We start from the raw sequence: 6,181 nt of genomic DNA on the forward strand, positions 1-6,181 counted from the left end.
GCTTTAAACAGACAATGTAGGAATGCAAAAGTCCCATAGAAAATGTAACATGAGGGCCCGTGGGGCCCAGAAGCTCTTACAAAGTATGAGCCAGGAAATAATGGACATATGTTGGATTGCTTTAACATGGGTCTGTAATCCACAATATATTCAAGAATGTCTGTAAGAACTATTTACAGGTTGTTGATTCTGAACTCTTTAATTGAAAGAGTGACTTGGCATGGTCAAGCCTTTTCTTCAGTGCGCATGCGCCAATGACGTTGGCGCAAGTGTATATAGCAAATATCTCCCAACCCGTGCAGGGATCCTAGGGATAACTATCCCCAACAGCAATCCAGACCACCATCCCAACAATATGATTATGGGAGCTCAACTCCCAGGGACTATTATCAGCATGATAACAGAAGAAGTCCCATACCTACGCATAACAAATATGAGCCACTGGGTAACTACAGAGAGGAGAATGATTCACGTTCTTTTTTAGAGTATCGTCGGAGCGAGAGAACTCCTCCACGGTACGATCAAATGATACATACGCGAAGCCCCAACGAAAGAGAGGATGTAGAGGCGGACACAAGGTCCAAAAGAAGAAAGGTCCAGTAGGGGAGGGTATTTATAACATTAGTGGGATTGAACTAACACGCACGGAACTTTTAACTTTGGATAAAGGGCTCAAGTTTGCGCCAAAACGCAACTTAAGCAAATTTGATGTCTATGTGGATATACAAAAGTATACCAGGAAGCTAAATATTAAAAAATATATGATGAACCAACCCATTAAAGAAGCACAGGATCAAAATCTTTTGGGGAGAGTTCAACATAGCCAACTGAGGAATAAATCATTATTTAACCCTCAGGTTCACAATAATGAACACGTTGAAGTCTTTAATAAATTGGTACTTAGAGACCTGGAGAAATTGAAAATAAAAAAAGTTCCTGATCCCAAAAGTATACATAAAGGAATAAAGGAATTAGAGGAAAACAAACAGGTTATAATTAGACCTGCGGACAAAGGAGGAGCTATAGTGGTACTTTCTAAAGAATATTATTATGAAGAATTGGAAAATCAACTGCAAGATTCGAGTACTTATATTAAACTTAGAGGAAACCCTACGAATGAATACAAGGAAGAACTAATTGATCTGGTAACAAGAGGAAGGGATAAAGGAGTACTTTATAAAAGAGAATGTAAGTACTTAGTCCCTGATAATTGTAGGGTGCCTATTATATATACAATTCCGAAGATTCATAAGGACCCGCTCAGACCTCCAGGTAGACCCATTATTAACGGAATTCAGTCCATAAATGCAAGACTAGGACAATATGTAGATAAGTTCATTCAACCGTTGGTCCCACAAACAAGGGCTTACCTAAGGGACACGAAACACCTGATCCAGATTTTGGACACTGTAAAAGTTGAAACATCGGAGAACTATCTACTAGCAACTGCTGATGTGTCCTCGCTCTTTACTGTTATCAATCACATAGAAGCAATCCAGGCATCAAAATGGGCTCTAAACAAATTTGGGTCACTTGTGTCTAAACAAAATAGATTTGTGTTGAGATGTTTGGCATTTGGCCTACAACATAACTATTTTTGGCACAGACAGAAGTATTACCGACAACTTAATGGCATTGGCATGGGTGCGAAGTACGCACCTAGTGTTGCCAATGTCTTTATGGCCGAGTGGGAGGAAATTGCTATTTATGAGAACCCGCCAGACCAATTGGTTCTGTATAAAAGATTCATTGATGATTGTATTCTTATATGGAAGGGAGATGCTGAATCCTTAGTCCAATTCTTTGAGAAATTGAATCTTAACCAGAAAAATATTGTACTCACTTATACTATCAATGATAAAAAGATACAATTTCTGGATTTAGAAATTACACTTGAAGCTCAAAAGATCACTACCAAAACCTTTTTCAAACCGGTAGAGCGGAATAGCTATATACCGGTGGATAGCTGCCACCATGATCCATGGCTCATTAACATACCGAAAGGTCAGTTAGTGAGAATCCGCAGGAACTGTACCGATCCACAGACATATTTAGAGCAAGCCAATTGGATTGGCGAGAAATTTACTAAAAAAGGATATGATAGTAGCTTTATACAGATGCAAATTGTCAGGGCACTAACTCTTACCTGCCTTCCAGAACGGTGCAATCGCGGCTGTTTGTGCCACGCGCGCGTGCGTGGTGTTGGCGCGCGCGTGCGTGGTGTTGGCGCGCGCGGTCGCGTGCAGGTGCGCGCGCACGGGCGCGCAAGATCTGTAGTTCCGTCCAGCCAATCAGAGCCCTGAGCGGGCTATTTAAACCTCTCCCTTTCCTGTGGCTAGTTGCTGGTTTGTCACAGCGCTTGTTTGGAGTGTTTCCTGGATCCTGGAAAAACCTTATCTGATCTTGTTCCTGTTTACCTGACCTTGGCTATACTCTACCGGATTGCTGCCTTCTCCTACCTTGACCTCGGCTTGCCTATTGGACTATTCTGATCTCACCTGCCCTTGAACTTTTGGCTTGAACTTTGGACTACCCTGTTTTTCTGAACTTCCTTGACCACAGCCTGTTTTCTGGATTTCCCTGTTTCCTACCAATCCTGCTTCCCGGACCTCCTGGAATTCCCTGCCATATCTTCAGCCATTCCCAAGTGGACTACTGCCTGGTTGTTCCTGTTTCACGCACCGAACCTTCACCTTCCCATCGGTACCGGTGCCTCCTGGTGCGTCTGCTCCCCTGTCCCCATTTCAGGGGGCGGACCGCGCCGGGTCGCAAAGGGAGCCACCCTCAGCATCTTGGCCTTGGTAAGTGTACTTTTGTTACTACCTGATAGTACCTGATAGTACAAACCAGCCAGATGTCCGAGGCCGACAGGGTGCGCTCGCCTTTTGAGACGCTATGCCAACAAGTCTCAGCCCTCACCGAAGCGGTACAGAAACTTCAAGAAGGCTATCTGCATATAGACGGTCGCTTACAACAGATGAATGTCACCCCCGGATCCTCGACTGCCTCCGCAGCATTAGCTACAGGCCCTACTTCTTCTCAACCCTCTTCTGCTTCTCCAGTGCTGGTAACTCATCCTGAACCACGTGTGCCTACCCGGGAGCGATTCGCTAGCGACCGAAAGAAGTTTCGGGCATTTAAGAACGCTTGCTCCCTATATCTGACTCTTCAACCCAGGACTTTTTGTTCAGAAGCTGTAAAGGTTGGTTTCGTGATCTCCCTCCTTGCAGATGAACCACAAGCTTTGGCCCATAGTTTGTTGGAACAAGGGAGCCCGATATTAGACACCATGGACTCTTTCTTTGAACATTTATCTAAGTTATACGATGATCCTCTCCGTTCAGCTACCGCAGAACTTACTCTTCATCAACTAACCCAGGGGAGGAGACCCGTAGAGGACTACGTTGCCGACTTCCGTAAATGGTCTGCTGATACAGGGTGGAATGAAACTGCCCTAAAATACCAGTTTCGCCAAGGATTGTCGGAATCCCTCAAGGACGAGCTAGCCAGAGGTGACCCGCCTGCCACTCTGGAAGCCTTAATCCAATCGGCCACCCAGCTTGATCGACGCCTTCGAGAACGCCGGCAGGAACGCTTCCAGACATCCCGTCCTAATTGGGTTCCGCCTAGATTCTCACCGGCTCCTCCACCTGCTCCAGTTCCACCTGTTGCTTCGTCTTCAGATCCAGAACCAATGCAGCTCGGTCTACTCCGGGCACCTCTCACCCCTGAAGAGAGACAACGTAGACGGCAGTCCAACCTCTGCCTGTATTGTGGCGCTGCAGGACATTTTCTTCGCACCTGTCCCATAAGACCCAGTAAGTCAAGACTACCGTCTTTTTTCAATTGCCATATTTCCAACTTACCACAGACTTACGTTGTACTTTTTCTTTCTCTACAGCTCCCGCAGGGGGCGGTCCGGCTGCCAGCCATCGTTGACTCCGGGGCTTGCAGCTGCTTCCTTGATTCTGCCCTAGCCCAGAAGCTGCATGTCCCATACCGGCCAAAAAACTTTCAGTTACAGATCCATCTGGCAGACGGCTCTCTACCCCGCTCTGGATTAGTTACCATGGAAACTCTGCCCATCCACGCCATCTCCGACACCGGCCATCGAGAGTATCTGTGCCTGGATCTCATTCCTTCCCCTTTATTCCCTATTATTTTGGGCTTACCCTGGCTACAAGTGCATCAACCTTCTATAGACTGGCTCAAAAAAGACATCACATTCCCTTCTGCTTTCTGTTCTCAGCATTGTCTTCCTCCCGTTAAAGCCTCCTGCTCCACCTTGATATCTGCACCATCGGATCTTCAACACGTTCCTGCTGCATACTCGGACTTTAAGGATGTGTTCGATAAGCAACAGGCTGACCGCCTTCCCCCACATCGGCCATACGATTGCCCCGTTGATTTACTTCCCGGTTCTAAAATCCCTTTTGGTCGAATCTTCCCACTCTCAGAGACTGAATTGGTGGCTCTAAAAGCCTATATCGATGAAAATTAAAGAAATTCATCCGCCCTTCATCTTCCCCAGCCGGGGCTGGAATCTTTTTTGTTGAGAAAAAAGATGGTTCCCTCAGGCCCTGTATCGATTACAGGGAGCTAAATAAAATCACCGTCAAAAATAGGTATCCTTTGCCCCTCATTCCGGAACTTTTTCAACGCTTCCGATCAGCCCGGATTTTCTCTAAGCTCGATCTCCGTGGGGCCTACAACCTTATCCGGATCAGGCATGGGGACGAATGGAAGACCGCTTTTAGATCAAGGTTCGGGCACTTTGAATACCTAGTAATGCCATTCGGCCTCTGCAACGCCCCTGCCACTTTCCAACATCTGGTAAATGACATTTTTCGTCAATATCTGGATGACTTTCTAGTCGTCTACTTGGACGACATCCTCATTTTTTCGGTATCACTCGAACTACATCGCACCCACGTTAAGAAGGTCCTGACTATCCTCAGAGAACACAAGCTTTATCTTAAAGCGGAAAAATGCGAATTTGAGAAGACTACAATTCAGTTTTTGGGGTTCATCATTTCAACCGACGGTATATCCATGGATCCGCAAAAGGTCAAAGCAGTTCAGGATTGGCCAGCGCCAGTTGACAAAAAAGGGGTACAGCGTTTTATTGGCTTTGCCAACTTTTACCGAAGATTCATTGTTGGTTTTTCATCCATTGTGGCCCCTATCACTCGTCTAACTCACCAAGGTCTTCGCTTTCATTGGTCCCGGGAAGCTCAAGAAGCATTCAAAAAGTTAAAAATCTTGTTTTCTTCAGCCCCTATCCTTAGGCATCCAGATCCAAGCTTGCCCTTTATCCTGGAAGTCGACGCTTCGGAGACAGCCATCGGTGCTATCCTGTCACAAAGGCAAGGACCCAAATCCTTACTGCACCCCATAGCTTACGCTTCACGAAAACTAAATCTCTCGGAAAGAAATTATGATGTTGGGGACCGGGAACTATTGGCCATTAAGTTCGCTCTAGAAGAGTGGAGGTACCTCTTGGAGGGTGCTCTTCACCCCATCTTGATCTTCACAGACCATAAAAATTTGGAATACCTGCGTTCTGCCAAACGTCTGAGACCTAGGCAAGCCCGTTGGGCCTTGTTCTTTGCCCGCTTCAACTTTCACATAACCTTCAGACCAGGATCTAAGAATGGAAAAGCTGACGCCCTATCCAGAATGTTCACTGAAACCCCTGATCAGTCAGAACCCAGTACCATCTTGACGTCCCAAAATTTCTTTCTGATTTCTCAGTTGGATCTACTTTCCTCTTTAAAGACGGCTTCCACTCAAATTACCAACATACCCTCACTCTCTCTTGAAAGACGGGACGGTTTACTATGGTCTCGAGGCAAAATTTTTGTACCTGAACAAACGAGACAACTAGTACTGAGCATATTCCATGACCATAAACTAGCAGGCCATTTTGGAGCTCGGAAAACCGCGGAACTAGTTAGCCGCTCCTTCTGGTGGCCAAAGTGGAGGTCGGACTGTAAAGACTATGTAACTTCGTGCTCTCGGTGTCAGCGTTACAAAGGCCCAAACGCCAAATCCTGGGGTTTACTCAGACCTCTTCCTGTTCCTGAACGCCCCTGGGCGGACATCTCTATGGATTTTATTGTAGACTTAACACCTTCTGGAGGCTTTACTACAATCCTAGTAGTGGTCGACCGGCTGTCCA

Source organism: Rana temporaria, chromosome 10 (genome assembly GCF_905171775.1).
Source record: "Rana temporaria chromosome 10, aRanTem1.1, whole genome shotgun sequence".
NCBI classification, from domain to species: Eukaryota; Metazoa; Chordata; class Amphibia; order Anura; family Ranidae; genus Rana; species Rana temporaria.